At 51.4% G+C, this 18315-nt stretch overlaps 1 protein-coding gene across 14 annotated transcripts in view; it reads right to left on the reverse strand.

The window, feature by feature from the left end:
- Plekha6 (pleckstrin homology domain containing A6) overlaps positions 1–18315 on the reverse strand; it is a 139339-nt gene that overhangs the window by 84482 nt on the left and 36542 nt on the right. The window contains exon 1 of one of the 14 annotated variants that reach the window (XM_050147626.1): positions 10386–10469. The exons of the other annotated variants lie outside the window; for them this stretch is intronic. The gene's annotated coding sequence lies outside the window, so the exon portion shown is untranslated. Of the gene's footprint in view, positions 1–10385; positions 10470–18315 lie in introns of those variants that run through there. 14 annotated transcript variants of the gene reach the window in all.

Raw genomic sequence — 18315 nt, forward strand, 5'->3', positions numbered from 1 at the left:
CTCTGCTTTTCAGGCCCAGCATCCTTAGAGGCCCAGTCTGTGTTTGTGGGTCAGTTGGGGTAGTGAGGGTGGGACGTGACCTCTGATGTTCTAACATAGAAACGGCGGCCCTGGGCTTGCCTGGTGAGAATGATTCAAGAGTGGCCTGAGATTCTCCCGGACCCCTGAGGTTAGCATGAACTTTGGGGGCTGCTTCTCATGTGAGGAGTCTCGCTCTACCACAAAACACACCAGGAGCACCAGCTGGGCTGCCAAGGAGTCCAGAGCCAGTGGAGGCTCCTGTAGAGAAGGCCCTGGCGGACTCTGAGGAGGCAGGGATACTGACAGCGGTGATACCAAAGCCCAGTGAGGCTCTGCGCCACCGCCTTCTGGAATCTCACTTCTCCCCACATGACCCTCAGTGCAAACTGACTCCCTGCTCCCCACACACTGGTGAAGCCTACGGTTGGAAGGCACATGGGACGCCCTAAAGTGGAGGAGGAGCAGCGGGGGCTATCAGTGACTTCCGAAGTTTCAGAATGCCGCCTCTACCCGCTGCATCCTACCTGGTCTTTTGAAAAACAGGTCTTCAACCATATCTGGCGTGTGCCAGGCACCAAGCACCTGGAAGAGAAGATGGAACCTATTCCAGGGGATCTTGTGACTCCTTCTGTATGCCAGAGAAGCGGAAGGGGGGGGGGTCTGGAGAAGGAGAGACAGGCTCCATCACTCCTGGTTCTTTAAATGAACAAAGCTTCTCCTGATAGCCAGAGGGAAGAATGGGGCTGGCCAGAGGCCACAGCTGCCCACAGGACAGCAGGAGCAGTCAAATCGAGATGCTCACAGGACAGGTCTAAACAAGAAGCGCCGCTGAGCAGATGCCAAAGGTCCTGAGCTCCTACTCTGACCCCACGTCCTGAGCTTCTACTCCAACCACAGCAAGTACTCTGTGTGTGCTCAGGCAGGCTACAAAGCCTCTCTGATCCCCAGCTGATTGGACATGGCCCCCACAGGATGGAGCCAGGAGAGGAGAGGGAGCAAGCTGACTGCCTCATGCCTACTTTACAATCTTTACAGATGAAATCCAGTCCCCTGCGTGGGCATTCAAGGCTCCCACCAGCTGCCAGCACTCCACCTCCTCGCGTAGTCCCTGCAGATCCAAGAGTCCCAGGCTGCCTTGCGCCTCTTGTCCGTAGGGCCTGCTATTGTTGACCCAGCCTGAACCCTGTCACGCTCCCCCATGCCTCCTCTACAGGAAGGAGTGGGTGGAAGATGCCTTCCCTTCCTCTGCAGAAGGCTCCTTGTAGATCCCCTATTTCCCTAATCCTCTGCCAGGCTGAGTTGAAGTCAAGGACCTCAACTATGTCTTTCACTTGCCAAGTCTAAGAGATGCCTACTTTGTGCCTGTCACGATACATGGAGAGTAAAGGAGGTTTGGAGTCTGGATCTCTTATACTGGGGATAGTGTGGACACGGCAGCCCCACCCACCAGTCAGGAGGCTGGAGTTGCCAGGAGGCTCTGCAGGGCCTTCTGTCCCCTCCCCTTTAGCAGAAGACTGAGAACAAACTAAACATACAAGCACCCTAGCTCTGGCTCCTTACCCTGTATGTGTGGGCATTGTCATCACTACTTAGATCTTTGGCAAAATCTTTTGTTACTTTGATTTTGTAGATTAAAAAATGTGATTAGGCCAGAGAGGTTAGGAAAGTTGCTCAAAGTCACACAGCAGGCAGCAGAGCCTCAGGTCTGTCTGGTTATCCACCACCTTTAACCTCAGATACACAATTTAACTTAACTGCAAGCACCTGTGTGTGTGCCCAGGCTTTCTGCTCAAAATGAGGAAATGGGGCCAGAAGGCCATGCGCGCTCCTGGGAATTCTCTTCCCCTTCCTGACCAAGGACAGGCCAGCTCCCACCCTACTTCAGGAGGCCGGTGGGATGACAGGCCAGACTGCTGCTGCAGGCTGGGGGCGCAGCAAGTGGTCTCCCGAAGAACACTACTAAGAGCCCACCAAGAACGGGAGAAGCAGGCTATGGCATCTTGGGGGTCCCTCCCCCGAGCCACAGCTGCACTCCTAAACATGCCTCTCTGCATCCCCCTGCCCCAGCAGGCATTTTCGTCCCTCAGAACCTAACTATAGCTGTCACCCACGTAACGCTTCACACCTTCGTTCCTTTTGGCGATTCCTGCCCTGATGCACAGAAATGATCCTCCAGTCTTAGGTATCCATCCTCTAGAGTGTCCTGAAGGATGAATACTCTTCTACCCTAAACATTACCACCTCTTTCGGGAAGCCCTCCCTGATTGGCAGTGTCCACATCTGGCCTGGCTGTGCTTTCTTTCCTGGGGGCCTGATCTCCTCCCCGCATTTGGCGTGCACATTCAACACACCACTTGACACACGGTAAGGAGAAGCCTGTGTCCACATGCCAGGTTTCTGCTGTGCCACCGCTGTGTGCCAGCACTGGCCCTTGGGAAGCCTTGCTCAAAGCAAGGCTCTTCAGACCCTTTCCCGGGAAAGGCTCAGGTCTGTGCCTAGACCGCACTTTCCCGAGGACTGTCCCCTCTCTGCTCCACCAAGCACCCGATTTACACAGCACCTTGGCTTTTGCAGACCGGCATTGCCAGCTCGTTTTGACGGCACGGCACTCCTACAGCACAGGGCAGGCAAGAAGGTGTTCGGCCACTGGAAAGACAAGCAGGCCAAGGCCCAGAAAGACAAAACAGCCAGCCCAAGTGCCTTCTGCTTGTCAGACAGGTCATTACGGAGAGCTCAGGCCACATGGCTCCCACGCCATGCAGATGAGAACCTTAGGGAAATGGATGGGACCAAGAAGACCCACCTCTCACTAGCTGCCCCGGCCAGATGAAGAGGCAGAGACAAAGCTGAGGTAAAGATGGTGTTGCAGCAGGCCTACAGTCTTCGCCATGATCATGCCTACGTTCCCGGCACAGAGGAGGCGTGGTGTGGATCTGCCACATGCATGAGAAGCTTGGGGAAAGACAAACGGCAGAGGGCAGAGGCTACCTAACAGAGTATGTGTTTGTTCGGTGTGTCATCCCAAAGACAGCTCGTTCTGTTGATAACCTAGTAAGGCAGTCAGATGGCTACCAGCCTCCTGTGAGGAGGGAGGAAATAAAAGCAATGAAGTTCAGATCCTTCTAGTCATCGTAGGGCGTGGGTGACAACTGTGTAAGGCCTGCCACCCACGTCATGTCTGGGTTCTAATCACGAGTGTAGTGACCGAGAACTAAGCCTAGCACACACTCCAGTCCCCAAGGCTCTGTGGGGTTGTGGGGTCCCCTGTGCCCTCTCCTCCTAACCTGTGATAGTGCAGTATAATCCTGCTGCACTTGGAGCCCGTGAGTCTCCTTCAAGACCAACCTCTAGAGGCCTGAGCTACTGTCCTCCTGAGGTCCTGTCCCTCACAGGGCAGCTCTCGCTGGTGTGACGGTTAAGTAGGCCTCTGAAGGGACAGGACTGAGGACTCGTAGGGTGTAGATGGAAGGATATTTTTAGTATTGCACAGGCTGGAATAGTGGACAGGATTAAGGAGGGTATGTTAGTGTTTGTCACTAAGGAGAGACATGCTGCTAAGGTTTATAAATAGGATAAATCAAGGAGCTGTGTGAATAACCACTCTGTGGGATGAGAGCAAAAGAGCAGGGCTGGACAACAGGAAACTTGAGCTCGGGCCACTCTTTGGCGCCATCAGAGAAGAGACAGGCACTGAGACAAGAAAACAGAGTCACTGGTCAGACGAAGACAGGAGCCAAACAGACTGGACTATGGCTCCATGGTCAGTGCCCCGGGTTCTATCCCCAGCACTACAAACAACGACAACAGAAGAATCTCTGGGAGCTAAGGATCAGAGGGAGAAAAAAAAACAGATCTGGAGTGAAGAAAATACAAAGCAGAGGGCTTTGGAGCTGGGGAATGGACTCTGTTTTCACCTGACAGTTAGGGACCATGCTGGGAAAGGAAACTGGAAACCCGATGAGTAGATGACACTTGGCATCATTTGGAAAAGAAGACACTCTGACATGGGTTTGACTGGCGTGCTCAGCCACCGACACGCAGGAGCCTCCTCCACAGTAGGCCTCAGCTGACCTAAAGGCTGTTGGACACGGATGTCTCCGTGTTCCCGTGAGACACGAAAGGCCATGGAGCATCATGGGTAGGCAACATCCTTATCCGTGTGTGAGTCCAGATTTCTGGGATCAGCACATGGAAGACGGAAAGTAAGTGGTGAAGAGACATGTTTTCCTTCAGTCAGCGAAACAGAAATGGAAATTGGGCTAAGGGCTGGCTGAGGGAGAATCCTTGGACAGGTGACTAACTGTCTCTATTTTCCTGGGATTAAAGGGAGTTCCCGCCACACAGGACGTCTTTCAGGAAAGTCCTGAACAAACCAGGATGACATGGTCATCCCAATAAATGACTCACATGTGATGTCTTTGGTTTGATAAAGAACCGGTGGGCACCGCACAAACTCTTCTTACTCAGAGGCACCTAGAACTCTGTCCCCAGTGCTGGGAGGCCTCAGGTCCAGCTGCCTGTCTTGGGAGTCCTGGGCACATAGAACACTGTATCATAACCCCACCTGACTGGAGATGGGGTGTGGGCCCCTGGTCTCCCTTATTCCTGGGGTGCATTGGCGGGGACAGTTTGTTAACAGTTAACTAAGCTTCCAGTGTGTTTCCGTGCTATCCCTGCCCCACCTGGTGATTTAGCTGCAGGCAATCTTCTCCATTGTTAATATGGTAATTTCCCACCTTCCTGGGCGGAGAGATCTTTGTGCTGCAGTTAGGTAGAAAAGGGCTTCCCCAAGTCTGAATAAACGGCATTCGCTTGATCTACTATCGAATGACCCTGGTCTCTGTGTCTTGTGTTCAATCTCCAGGCCCTTGCCCGGACTCGCATTCGGTACAGCTGCGCGCGAACTGTACCGAGGGTGTAACACCAAAACAGGGTGTTACAATGGGGGTTGTTCTTACCTAGAGGACAAGAACCTTTAGAAACTGCTGCAGGTCCTTTTAGGATCCTGAGCATCTAGAACATTCTCTTTGGTAATTGTTAGAGCAGTCAGTGTGCAGACTCTGTAGGAGACTCTGAGCTGGACATCCAGGTGGCCACAGGGTCCTTCAAGGATCTCAGTGATCAGATACTGGAAGGGAGGCATAAGAAACAGCACCTGCCATGCTAGGCTGCCATGAACCCGTCGAGCCTTATGCCCACAGCGATCACAGCTCCTCACCCTGGGAGTCCAACACGAGCAGCTGGGCTGTCCCAGGCTTGGGTCAACTCAACTTTCCTCTCTGCTGCTTCTGAGGTAGATTGAGCACTCGGGGTCAGACCCTCAGTAACCAGCTTTCTCTGCAGCTCTAGGTCCATGCCTCCTTCTGCCAGCCGAAATGGAGCCCAGCGCCAACTCTGTCCGTGGGCTTGTGCATACCAAAGGGCATCATTGGATACCCAGCTCCCCTGTCCCTAGAGCAGGTCCACCCTGTTCTAGGACCAGGGAGGAGGAACATAACCTAAAAAGTCTGAATGGATAAAACTCCCCTTTGCCTCTGCCCTACCGGGTCGCATCATCACGGGCCAAATGCTGTCAGTGCCCACATGTAAAGCACTAGGAACCCATGGGAAGGAGCAAGGAGCACAAAAGCCCACGGGCTCTCTGTGCTTACTCTCCTGATTCCAGCACGACACACTGTCCCTCCTACACCATCCAGGGACAGGGACAGGGACAACCAACAGCAGTACCAATGCACATAGCAGTGCTCACACACCCTGCACCAGCCTCGAGTTCAGTGGCTCTCGACCTTCCTAGCGCTTTGACCCTTTAATGCAGTTCCTCATGCTGTGGCGGCCCCCAACCATAGCATTATTTCACCACTACTGCATAACTGCAATTTTGCTGCCATTATGAATTGTGATGTAAATGACATGTGATACGCAACCCCAAAGGGGTCACGGCCCACAGGTTGAGAACTGCTGTCTACTTAGAGTATATTTCTAGCCAACTGCTTCTGCTGCCAGATGCCTAAGGAGCGTGCCTTCGCTAACATTTTCACTCCAGGAGAGCTCTCTCTGTGCTAAGCTAGGCACTGGGACATGGGCACAAGTCCAGCCTGACCTCACTGAGCCCACTCACCCTTATCACTCCCATTGGGCTCCCTTCTTCCCTTCTGGTACGGATGAGTCGAGACCTGCCCATAGCTCACACCCTGGAGCTCTGTGCCCAGGCAGAGAACCCTCCAGGCGGAAGCCAGCTCCACACAGCAGCCTGCAGCACGAAGAGGAGGTAAAAAGCTCCTTCTGTGTCTGTGTCTCTCAAGTTTCCCCCTGCCCTCCGGTGCCCGGGACGGAAGCTCACCGGTCTCCACCTGTGTGAGTCACATGGCCGAGCTCCCAGCAGAAGAAGTAGCTCTAGAATGTTCTGGACTGGAGCCCAGGGAGACAGACACACAGTGTTGCATTTGCTCAGGGTGTATGTTCTTCATCCGGGGATGCCCGGGGCAGCAGTGCCCAGGCTCCCTCTCAGACTCCGCTCTATCCCTTCTCCCCGTTTCTCTGTCTCCCTGTGAGGTCCTCCTTGTGCCTCCAGTGGCCAGCAGGTGAGAAGGCACGGGGCTGGCCAGTGAGAAGGAGCTGGAATAAGAGCCCGTCATAAGCTCTGAAGACTTTCTGGCTGGAGCCTCTGGCCCAGTTAAGCCCAGGAAAGTACTGAGAGCCTCTGGTTGATCCGCTCCCTTTCCTGCCCAGCGGGTTGTTGTGTTTCATCTTATTAACACAGCTTTCATTCTGATCTGCAGGGGCAGATGGGTGACCAGCTGAGCCAGGCCTCAGGGACCTCAGTCTCCCGGGGAGGAGCCTCATTCACCCAGCTTTCCAGGCCCAAACCTTGGGGGAACCTTCCTGAGGGTAAGAGACAGTCCAGGCCTCCAGGAAGGAAAAGTACCAGGAGCAGTACTAAGCCAAGCCCTGTGTCCTCCTCCCCACTCCTTCCCTGCTCAGAGAAGGACAGAGCAACCACAGGAGAGCCAGGTTCCTTGCCCCAGGACAGATATCTCCTCCACTCCCTGTGATTCAAAGAGGAGGGGCCCTGATGTCTCTAGACAACGTCATGTCCTCAGAATTAGAGTTAACTTTCTGATGAGAGTGACCAAGGAGAAAAGAAAAGAAATTGCTCTTGAAGGCAGCATGCACCTCCTTGGCAATGGACACCAGAACAAAGAAGATAGAATCTTGTCTCCATAACACACAGCCAAATGCTAGCTGTCTGCCACTGTTCTGTCCCAAGGTAGATGCTGGATTGCAGAGAGGTGATTTACATAACAATAGGAAACGCACATTGCATGCCCCTGTGTGCTGTGCTCAGTTCTTCATTTAATATTCATAAAATAGCTGGCTGTGGCCACGCGTGCCTTTAATCCCAGTACCCGGAGGTAGAGATGAGGGGAGTTCTGCAAATTCAAGGCCAGCCTTGCCTACATAGAGAATGTCAGGCCAGCCGGGATACATAGTGAGACACCACCTCAAAAAAAAAATATTCACAATAAACCTTACGAAGCATACAGAAAAACTAAAGCAGGCAGAATTTAGCTTTTTTTGCCCAATGCCAAGTATTCAGACAGTGGTAGAACCACAAGCCATACCTAAGTGAGCTGACCTTGGAGCTTAGCTCTTAGCCTCTAGACTGGACTATCTTTTTTTTTCTGTATGCACGTGTGCACATGTTTGTGTGTCTGTCTGTGTGTGCGAATGTACACACGCTTTATAAACAATAGATTAGGTCACAGGCAGCAGAAATCACTAGGGACAGTCAGGAACCTAGTGACTAATTAGTAATCACTTGATTAAATACAGCTGAACTGTATTTCAGAACTAACTGAAAGAAAGTTAGTAAGTGTATCTCGGGTTTTGACTGCCTCGAGATTTGTCTGTAGAGCAATGCAGAGGGACCCCATCTAGACTTTCGACTGGGCACTTTCCCAGTCCATAGAGGCCAGAGTGGGTGGGGATGAGCCGCCCTCTTGTCTCCTGGTCTCAGGCTCCACAACAACACCTCCCGGAGGAAGAGGCCTCTTTCCAAAGTGAGTGATCACGTACTGTGAAATCAAAGAAGCAACGTCTAATTAGAGGGAATAATTAATGGGCAATTAGTCTGTAATGAATTAATGGGTATAGGCAGAGATCATCAAGGCTACTGACATCCCAAACAAGCAAGCAGACACAGGGTGTCCTGATAGGGTGCGCACAGGGCAGGGTCTAGCCCCACACCCCACGTACAGCCACCAAAGGACCCTTAGTCTTGATCAAGCTCCACCTCCAGCTGCCTTTGCCGGTCATACAGGGACAGCAGACCCTGTCACACAACGTGCTGAGGTTTCCACCCCCAAACCCAGGACGGGGAAAAGGGCCATGCAGACAGGAGCGACCTGAGAGCAGAAACAGCCCATCAATGATGAACAGGCCTTATCTGGATCCAGATAAAAAGGAAAATCGTTTTCAAACATGATGGAGGAATGCAAATGCTGGCGAGCCTTGTTGGTTTTGTTGAGGTGTGAAGATGATATTTCGGCATTTTTCTTTAGACACGAAACGATCAGCTGTCTAGGTTTCTGTTCAAAATAACCAGAGGGTGGAAAGGGCTGGGAATGAGCAAGACTGACTGTCCGGGAGACCACTTCCAAATGATCGAAACGGGCATGTAAGGGTTATTTCATTATTCCCTCTGACATTGCACGAGCTTAAAAGTTTTCATTAAAAATTTTTTTAAATTAATACAAATCACCAGACTAAAGAGATGGCTCATTCAATAAAGTGCCTGCCATGGAAGCCTGGGGACCTGAGTTTGGGTCCTGGACACCTCTTCAAAAAATCCTGGGAGGAGTCAGGGGACCAGCAGAGCCCTGAAGCTCATTGGCTGTCTAGCCAAATTGATGAGCTCCTGGTTTCAAGACAGACTCGGTCTTAAATAAATACATTTGTTTAACTATATAAATCAGAAGCTAGATCTGGGGGCACAGGACAGGCCTTACATCCTAGTAACTCAGAAGGCTGAGACAGGAGGATGCTAAGTTCATGACCTGCCTGGGCTACACAGCTCAAGGGGTGGGTGGCAGGGTGACTCAGCAGCCCCCAGAATCCTCATGATGGAAGGAGAGCAGAACTCCCATAAACAGTGCTCTGGCTCCATGTGTATCTATCATGTACACATGAACACACACACACACAATGAATAAATAAAATGTAACTTTTTTTATTTAAAAAGGGAGTTCAAGACCAGCCTTGGGCAACTTAGTGAGACCTTGTCTTGAATGAAAAAAATACCAAAAAAAAGGAGCAGGCATAATGGGACATGCCTGTAATACTAGCAGTTAGGAAGTGAGGGTAGGAAAAATCATGAGTTCAAAGTCATCCTTTGCTACATAGTGAGCTGCAGGCCAGCCTGGGCTATAACAGAATCTATCTCAAAAAACAAACGAGTAAAATAAATGACAAATTGGATCACTGTGAGCTTGTGGCCATGATGTAATAAACACCTCAAAGCTGACCAAGGTACCTGACTCTGGCCCTGGGCACCTGCTCTGTAGCCACCTGCACACATGAGACAAGAAACCAGAATTCTCTTCCTTTCCCAGCAGAACCTCTGCCACTGCACCCTCATTGTCTACAGTTCCACGACGTCTTTGACAGCGATCCTACCAGAGAAAGTGGCAGCCCCTGGTGGAACCAGGCCTTCTTCAGAAGGCAGGTCCTGCCCTCCCTCCTGGAACATCGCCAGTCCCAGGTGGAGTTCCGCCATCTGTACCTGAGGTCTGAGAAAAGTCTCGGCCAAACAGCACCTACAGCTGTTGGGTCGGCTTTGCTACCTCTGCCTCCACCAGGGGACGGAAGTGGGGCGTGGGCAGAGGAGAAAGGGTAGGTGTGGGAAGGACAAGGCCACACAAGAACCGGAGCCTGAGCCTCAGCCCTACCCTGCCCAGCCAGCCAGGCCATGCCAACCCCACCTTGGACAAACACCCCACACACTGTAGGCTGCTCCCATCTCAGCACTTCCTGGTGCTGCTGATCTCGAAGGAAAGGAGGGGACAGGGCTCTGAAGCTAGGGACTGAGGTAGAGAAGCAGACATAACTTGCAGGCAAGCAGAGCAAGGTGTGGTGGCCAGGGTCCTTTGGAAACGGGAGAAAGTGTGCCATGCTTGGCGCGTTCCGGAGTTCAAATCAGTTGAGAAAACAACTGACTAAGACGAGAGGAAAGAACGAGAGAAAAGAAGAGAGTGAAGAATCAACCGTGGGGAGTGCGTGGAGAGATGGAAGTAGAGAGATGCCTCTAGAAAACCCAGCCAAGAGCCGGGTCAGCTGCCCCGTCTCCCACAGTCCCAGGCCCTTACCAGCCAGGAAGGGTGCATGAGAACCACCTTGTGCTGCCAATAGTCCACTTCCCACGGAGCAGCCCGCTCTGGTGCCCTCCTCCACCTGCTCCTAAGGTGCAGCACACCAGGAGATGCTCCACCCCAGACCCCAACAGCCAATCAAAGAAGCTGGCTCGGAGCCCGCCTCTTGGGACACACTGCTGTAGGGGCCAGAGCACAGTATTCCACCAAGGTGCTTGTTCCATATTCATGCCCATGCTAGGCAGTCACAAGATGGCCACGGCCGAATCGCCTCCAGGCCAAGTCCACCTCACACCTCCTTGCTCTCACTGATCTTCAAGGACCACAGGGCCCAAGGTCCCCTGTGAATCGACCTCCCTCAAAGCCAGGACAAGCAGGCACAGACCTCTTAGATCCTGAGGAAGTGACCAGCCACTCATCCCAGCTGCAGTACTGACTGAAAGGAAAATCCTGGCCCTGCCACTTCTTGGCAGCAGGACTTCAAGCAAACCACAGGATGCCTCCAAGTGACCCAAGGTCACCGTGAGCTTTTCCTTCAGTCTGTACCCTCCGAAGGATAGGAGCATGCACAGAGAGAAAACTCTCAACAACAAAGACGCTCTATAAACACAGGGTATCGCTATCATAAACCAGAGGCCCTGCCCACACAGCAAGGAGGGCACAGGTTTCTGTCGGGCCTGGAGGTGCTCCACTAAATGAAGAGAGATAGAGGGCATCGAGGCTCTAAGCTCCACAATCGGTGTCTCTGGGCAGAGTCCCCCAACTCTATAGGGAGGGAAATGAACTAGGTGAGGGGAAATGGGAAGATCTGGGCCTGTGATTTGTATTTGGGGTTGACAGACGTTTATCTGACCATCCAGGATTTGGTCTAAAGCAAGCAACAAGGAGAAGCAGGCAGTCACACCCCAGTGGCCCTTTCTTCATCCCCCCCCTGGAAGAAAGCATGTCTCCAGGGAACTAGAGCTCCAATTTCGTCTCCAGCAGTTCTTTATCCCTCACTAAAACAATAACTGTATTATTAATCTCTGGGGCTGGGGATGTAGCTCAGTCGGTAATACTCTGGCCTGGCATTGTGAAACCCTGAATTCAACCTCAGTCCTCTGCAAACCAGGTGTAGCTCATGCCTGTAGTCTCAGCACTTGGGAGGTGGAGGAAGAAGATCAGTAGTTCAACATCACCCTCATCTCCGTAAGTTCAAGGCCAGCCTGGGATACACGAAGCTCAAAATAACAGCAATAATAATATTCTCTGAACATTTGCGCAGCTTTTTAACACATTAACTGGTTTCCACTGTAGCTTCATATAAGTCAAAGAGGAAGCCCTAGATTATTGTTCTCAATTCCCAGCTGATATGAACAGCTGGGACCCACCAGGGATGGGAAATTATCTGGTTATATCCTAAAAGGAGAGAAGAAGCCAGGTGAGAATTGAAATCTCTCCTGCTCCAGCCAGGTTTCCACATTTCTTGGAAGCCAGGGTTCAGCCTGTAAGGCATGGGTGTGGTGTATTGGGAGGCCAAGGCCTGCTTTCTAGGAGAAGCCTCCTGTGCGTGCTCCGACTGCTCCCTCTGGGGGCAGAGACACAGTGATCCACTTCTGCACTAAGCATGTCTCAACCCAGGGCTCCCTGGCAATACCCTCCCTTATAAACAACTGTGCAACCATTTTGTTCCTGGCCACTGGTCATTCCTAGACAGGTGATGGAGCACACCTGCAATCCCAGAGCGTAGGAGGTGGAGGCAGGACCAACTGTCCGAGTCCCAAGCCAACCTGGGCTGTATAATACAGTTTCAAAAGAAACAACAACAAAAATACAAAGTCTCTCTGAAATTGTCAATTCTAAAGAGAGTCAGCTTCAGGACATTTCTCCCTCATCTTGGCCACAAAAAGTAATTCAGTTTTGAGGGCAGCAAGGAATAGACTCTTCCAGAACCCATTTGTGTTGCAGACTGGCTGGGACAGAACAGACACGCAGTATGGACTAGTCACACTTCAGACAGGCGCCTAGGAAAGTTCTCCTGAGTTGATTGGGTTTCTGGGCAAGAGAACTGGACAGGGGCTGGAGAGATGGCTCAGTGGTCAGCAGTGCTCACTGCTCTTCCAGAGGACAAACCAGGGTTTTATTCATAGCGCCCAGGTGGAGCAACTTACAATCACCTGTAAACTCCAGCACTAGGGAATCTGATGCCCTCTTCTGGCCTCCTTGGGAAGCAGCACTCAACACCCTACACACGCACACGAACATATGCACACCCCACCCCTACACATACACACACCCCTATACACACACATGCACACACATACCCCCACATACACCCCTACACACACAAACAATAAAAAGTCTTTAAGAGAGAGAACTAGACACACAGCACAGAGACAGAACCTCAGTATTGAGGAGAGTTGGGGAAAGACAGAGGTGACAGTCACCTCCCCACCCTCACCCCTGTGTTCAGGAGGCCTCTGATCCCCCAAGCCACTCTTCAAAGAGCCTGTAAAAAACACTAGAGCTTCCTAAATCATTACAGAGACAGGTTCTGGGGCTACTATCCTGAATTCATTTTGTGTGATGGTGTGGAGGTCAGAGGACAACGTTCAGGAATCAGTTCTCTCTTTCTCACACGTGAGTCCTGTGGCTGAAACTCAGATCGACAGGCTTGGAAGCAAGCTCCTTCCCCCACTAAGCCATCTTACCTGTCTCTCTCTCTCTCTTTTTTAATTGACTACACAAAATACTAATTGTATATGCTCATGGAGAACAATAGGATATTCTAGAACAAGCTAATTAGTATCCGCATCACCTCAGAGTCTTATTTCTTTGTTACAGAAACAATTAAGTCCCCTCCTCCAGCAACTGTGAACGGTGGAGAGCACCCTCTTCCAGCCACCGCCTTACACAAGCAGCAGCCCCAGAACCTCCTCCTGCGTGATCCCAGCTTTCCCCAGCCACTCCTCCCCTTGGCTTGGCAGATCAGCTGGACAGGAAGTGCTCAGAGGCACTTTTCCACTCAATTGTTCCTGTCTCTGCCAGATGAAGTCAGGAAGGCAGGAAGGATGGACACTGGGAAAGGGGGGGGGGGCGGGATGGAGGGAGTCAGCTTGATGTCAATCACTATAGAACTGCAGGCAGCAGCTCCACCCAGACACCCAAGCTGGGCCTTGGTCAAGCCCCTCCCTGCCTTCCCTAGCAGACACAGGCTACAGAGAAGCCCCTTTGGAAAGTAGAAGGGGAGGGTGGCTGTACTTAGCAGTAGAGTCCTCAGGGGATCCTGTGGTGATATTCTGTTTGTGCTCTGACAAACAAAGCTTGCCTAAAGATCAGAATGCGGAGCTAGCCACACTAGTTAGCCATTAGAGGCCAGGCAGCGGAGGCACACACCAGAGGCGCGGGAATGTCTGTGAGTTCAAGGCCACCCTGGGCTACGTGAGATTGAATCAGTCTAAAAGAGAAATGGAGCCTAGCGGTGATGGCTCACACCTTCAATCCCAGCACTAGGGAGGTGGATGTGGGAAGTGACTGGGGAGGAGACAGGGGGCTCAGAATTCAGTCTGAGGACTTGTAGACGCAGGATACCCCATTCGGTCTGAGGATTTCGTAGAGGTAAGAACTAGTGGCTGGCTGCTCTGCTTCTCTGATCTATCAGCTTTCACCCTCTAATATCTCACTCCTGGTTTTTGTTTTGTTTTGTTTTGTTTTGTTTTTTTGTTTTTGTTTTTCAAGACAGGGTTTCTCTGTGGCTTTGGAGCCTGTCCTGGAACTAGCTCTGTAGACCAGGCTGGCCTCGAACTCACAGAGATCCACCTGCCTCTGCCTCCCGAGTGCTGGGATTAAAGGCGTGCGCCACCACCGCCTGGCCTCACTCCTGGTTTTTATTATTAAGATCAATACGAATTCGTGCAACAGGACCCCATCTCTGGGAGCATGATTAAGGTGGAGTAGATACTTGGCCCTGCTCTGCTCTCTGCCAGAGCAGCTAGGTGAAGGCAGAGGAAGATTCTGGAAAACATCACAAAGCCCTCAGCTCCAAGGTTGGCAGTGTCACGGAGATGGCGTCAATTTAGATAAGCAGCGATAAAATAACTCCAGGAAAAAGAGGCAGAGGGAGCTGGAGAGATGATGGGTTCAGTCCCTAGATCTCACAGTGGAAGGAGAGACTCTGGAAAGTTGTCCTCTGACTTCACACATGTTCTGTGGCACATATGTTTTGTGGCACACACATGCCCACACTCTCTCACACACACACATGCACACAGTACCCATTCCGCCATCCTATGCCCTTTCACCCTCCTGTCTCTGCCATCTCACTTTACCCTAAGATTTAAATTGCGAGCCCCCCCAAATCACGTGTTTGAAATAGCTCTTAGGGTATTATCATGATACGGCACCCCTAACCATGCTGCTTCTTTTTTTTAAATATTTTTTATGGTTTATTGATATGAAGGTGTCAGATCCCCTGCAACTGGACAGTTGTGAGCTGCCATGTGGGTGCTAGGAATTGAACCTGGGTCCTCTGGAAGAGCAGTCAGTACTCTTAACCACTGAGCCATCTCTCCAGCCCCCCATGCTGCTTCTTTTAAGACCAGCGTGTGCCTGGACCCAGTCCTCTCTAGAGCACCATCTCCTGCAGGTCACAGGATGCCTCTGCAAGGAAGCATCCAGAACCTTGCACTGGGCTGCCTTGTCCTCCTCCCTCACCTCTCATGAGCTTGGAAGCCAATCCCCACGGGTGCAGGAATGCTTTTCACACAGGAAGATCTGTCAGACTCTAGACACCATGGCCAGAACAGAATCACAAAACATGCGATTGTCTGAGGTGGTAAAAAATGCCAGAACCAGGGTGATAGAGAGCTGGGTCTGAGGATGGACCCTGTGCAAAAAGAGTATCTGAAGGCAGGAAGGAAGGGGTGCTAAGGCTTCTGTGCCTCTTGCTGGATTCCCAGACTTTTTTTAGTTTGCCCCTTTAGAGAGAAAAATGAGAAGAATTAAGAAAAATCTCCAACTCTCTCTACCTTCTGGTTCCTCAATGTCATGTGTCAGTGGCCAGGCAAGACAGTTGGAGATGAACTGAGCTTGAGAAGGGATGGAAAACCAGACTAGACTATTGACCACCTAAACCATCTGTCTCTAGCCTGAGAACATGTTGCCGGAGCCAGACTAAGATGGAAGGGCCCCTGGAAACAGAACACACAACTTGTATCACCAGCCCTGGCAGGGAAACACCCTCAACAGCTGCTGTCACCTTGGTGGCCCGTATCCTGGTTCAGCCAGAGAGACCTCACATGGCACGAGTACTTGGAATGGAGTCCCTGCAGGCTTTAGCACACAGAGAGAGACAGAAAGACAGGAATAGAACTGGGAGGCAGGGTGGGCATGCATAAAGATGAGGGAGAGGAAGGGAATTAATGAGCTCTTGCTGAATCAATTTTAAAAAGAACAAACAAAAGCAATTAAAGTGAGAGGGTAGAATTCCCCAGCTCAGCCGCTCCAGGGGCCACTGCTCGGGGGCCCAGAAAGCTGTCTGTCTGCTCTGTGGTCACAGGGACAAAAGGTACAGGACCCCTCGACCCCACATCTGGGTTCCATGGGAGGCATGTGTAGACCTATGGGTTGGTGAACAACTCTCACACCAAGGATGCTGAGGGCAAGTCCCCCAACTTTGTGACTAGCCATGAAGACTCCTAGATGTGCAAAACATTGTCAGGTGCTGAAGGAAAAGACAAGGTGGCCAGCGGACAACGTACGGGAAGCGCACACCAGATGCATTTCCCCCTTCCATCCAAACCACCCTATCCTACGGGGATTACCTGCTCTGATCTACAGACAGGAAACCCGAGGTTTCTGGAGGTTAAAAGTACAGAAGAGAACACGTGCTCTGTGGCCCCAGACACCGAGTTTTGAATCATGATCCCATGACTTTCACATCATGTCAGCCAACCATGCCACCTTGCAGAGGTGATGTAACTTCTCCAGTTCTCAGCCTCAGAACAGCACGGATGCTGTCATGTACGTCCCGAACTGTGGGAACAGTTAAGATAAGAATATAAAGCTCCCACGGAGTGCTAGTGAGTGCCCACGGCAGCAATTCAGCGGAGCCCATTGTCCTCCTGCCACCTCTCGTCACAAGACAATGTGCTCCTTCCTTCAACACACGATGGAATGCCAAATGTTTGAGAAGGGGGCCAGGAAACGGAATTTATGAACACCTTTATTTATACACCAAGCACTTTACTAGACTTCAGGGTGGGGTGTGGAGAACACAAGAGAGTCCTTGTTTATAGCTCAGCAGACACAGCCAGGAATAACTGAATGCTGGTGGCATGTGGCAGAGATAAGTGAACAAAGACGCGGCCCTGGATTAGAAAGCATGAGTGGGGGGAGGGGATAAAGAGCAGAGGGCGGCTCCTGCAGGCAGCCAGGAAAGGACCCAGAGCCCATATAACTCTCATAGGCAGGATTCTGCAGCAGGGGAGGTAGGGAGGAGCTGATGGGAAGTGACAGGGTGGGGCTCTTACAGGTAGACGCGGGAAGAATTCAAAAGCCACTAGTCAATCATGCCTCGATGTGCAAGTGTGGAGGAGGGTCAGAGATGGCTGCAAGTTCTTCGGCTCTCCTCACAGCACAAGGTGGAGCCCACGCCTCGCTCTTTGCTTCTGGCTGCTCGGTTTGTCGGAATATAACAGATGTGATGCAGTGTGGCTGAGATAAGAGGACATTGCAGGCCTTGAAGTTTCCACGTGGGCACCTCGGGATATGGTGCGTGCGTGCAAGTGTGTGTGTGTGTGTGAGAGAGCGCGCGAGCGCACGCATCTTCATATAGATTTTACAGTGATGGGGATGGAACCAGGGCTTCACATGCTAGTCAAGTTCTATCACTGAGCTCCACTACAGCCCAGAATATTCTCTTGATTCACTGTCCCTCAGAATCAAGTGACTTGCTCTGTCTCAAGGAGCCAGAATGACAAACCCAGATCCCAGACAACTAGCATCCCCTGCTAGTCACATGGGGATTCTGTCTGTATATCTGGGTGAGGGGCAGGCTGCAGATAATAACAAGGACATTAGAAAACTCATGAAGAGCTGCACCCATGGCCCACTGAGCTACAGGAAGTGACGTGTTGCCCTGAGCGACATTGTTTTGGGTTGTCTGCTGTGTGGCAACAGTTAATCGGAACTAAATCCGTTACTACGAATGAGTAAGACCCAAGGGGAAAGGGGAAGTAGCTAAGTGCTGGGAGCAGGGAGGAGGGCATCCGCAAACTGTAGTGAAGAAGAGGAAGAGAAGAGCCAAACTCTAGCTTGGGCTCTCCCCTCAACTCTTCCAGCCACGGTGCCAGATCAATATGACTCATAACACAACTGACCCCCGGGAGATAACGGGGAAACTCGGTATGGATAGCGCTGCTTAGAACAGAGCTATTTATAACAGCGACAAATTGGAAAGAGCCCAAGTTCTTTTTTTTGTTTTTCTTTAGAAACTTAAGACATTCCTCTAGGCACGGAACACTGGGGAGGCAGATGAGATAGATCTCTGTCGATCTCTGTGAGAGTTCGAGTCAACCTGGTGAGCCCAGGACAGCCAGGGCTGTGTGTAGAGACACTTCCTCAAAGGGAAAAAAAAAACTTTTAAAACATAATTAAGTAATTAATTGCATACAATGTGTATGTGTGTGTCTCTCTCTTCGTGTGTGTGTAGATCAGAGGACAGCTTGTTGGAGCTAGTTCTCTGCTTCCACCATGCAGATCCAGGAGTCAAACTCAGGTGTCAGGCTTGGCAGCAGGCACCTGGACAACCCAGAACCCTGCCTAGACCCTGTCCTTCCCAGTCCCACAATCCCTGCTAATGGGATGTCTCTTCATGTGCACAGTGAGCCATCGTGCCAACCAAATGCTCTGTCGTGGCAGGAGTATTCAAGGTTATTCGAGATGACAA

This window comes from Alexandromys fortis, unplaced genomic scaffold, assembly GCF_014885135.2.
Source record: "Alexandromys fortis isolate MF-2015 unplaced genomic scaffold, M_Fortis_MF-2015_v1.1 scaffold_58, whole genome shotgun sequence".
Lineage (NCBI taxonomy): Eukaryota > Metazoa > Chordata > Mammalia > Rodentia > Cricetidae > Alexandromys > Alexandromys fortis.